Source organism: Notothenia rossii, assembly GCF_949606895.1.
Source record: "Notothenia rossii genome assembly, chromosome: 1".
NCBI classification, from domain to species: domain Eukaryota; kingdom Metazoa; phylum Chordata; class Actinopteri; order Perciformes; family Nototheniidae; genus Notothenia; species Notothenia rossii.
Window position 1 is genome coordinate 41945032 of NC_136912.1, and position 1296 is coordinate 41946327.

General features: G+C 39.7%; 1 long non-coding RNA gene across 1 annotated transcript; it reads left to right on the top strand.

Moving 5' to 3' along the window:
* The first annotated feature begins 330 nt into the window (after positions 1-330).
* LOC307015498 lies at positions 331-1296 on the top strand. The gene is made up of 2 exons (XR_013801555.1): positions 331-449; positions 977-1296. It is a non-coding gene; the product is annotated as an uncharacterized lncRNA (long non-coding RNA).

Consider the following 1296-nt stretch of genomic DNA (forward strand, 5'->3'; position numbering starts at 1 on the left):
ACCACATGAAGACACATTACGCTCGCGTTGTGTTCAAGGAACCTGTCCTTGGCCAGGAAAAACAGGTACACGCTTGTTTAATTATTTTTGTGTTCAAGATTTCTTCTTCTTTTTTTAATTGAGAAGTTGTCCGTCCGTCGGATTGACGGACGGACTCAGTTTGTACCATAGAATGTATATATAAATGGACGTAGGGTCTGTGACGTCACCCAGGATTCTGCAGAGTTGCCGAGAAGCCCTTAGTAGGCGGAGTCGGCCACTAACGGCTCGACAGTGACGTCAGAGTTCAACTCCCGCCTACTCCAGCCTGCTCCAAATAAGGGCAAAGAGGCGGAGCCGAGGCAGGACCTGCTGCAACCGAGCTGAAAGTTCCAGAGCTAGCTGAAGCTACCAAGCTAAGCTAACATGCTCCCCATCTGCACACTGCCGTGGCATTTTACGTTTCTAAGGTAAGCGGACATGAAACTATTCAGCAAAACTATAAATAATAATCTAAGTTATTGAGTTTTTAGCATAATACTTCAGAATCTTAAAATCCCTTAACGTTTGTAAGTAATTGTGCTAAATTCATCACTGGAATCAAGAAAATATTAATATGTTTGCATGACATTAGTTATTTATATTTTGATATCACTTAATTATACGTTTAATACATTTAAGTCAAGCTAAGGTACATGTGATGGTCGCTAGTTATTGCTCTTATCTGTGAGGCCTCCTCCAAACAGCATAATAACCAGACTGTATCATTAAAACTAAGTACCAGTTCTAGATCCTTGACTTTAGACAAACAATTCAAAAGACAACATGAATTTAAAGACCAATCTTTATTTGAATGTGCCTCTTAACCTGATATATTAGTTATACAGTAATAGTATTGACAATCTAAAAAAATTGAGCAACTCAACAGTCAACTTTATGTTTCTTATTGTCTAAACTAAAGCATTTGTTATTTTCATTTTTCCCCTCTCATATTCAGTGTGGACGGATTGAGACAGCGTGGTGTCCAGAAAACTGCAGACACTTCAGGGAGAAACCTCTGTGTGATGGACGTCCTGTCTGTTGGTTTGGAGAGGACTGAGGGTCTTTCCTCTGCGAGGAGGACCAGGCCTGATGGAGGAGCCCATGCTGGGCAAAGCTGATGCCAACTGCACAGGCCTAGTCTGTCACTTTATTTGACTAAATGTGTTTACTTATACATTCAATAGTTGTACACCTTCTGTCCATATGTGCTTTTTATTTAAAAGATGTTTGATTAAGTTTTGGTTCACATTTCAATAAATTGTATTTGTATTTGCA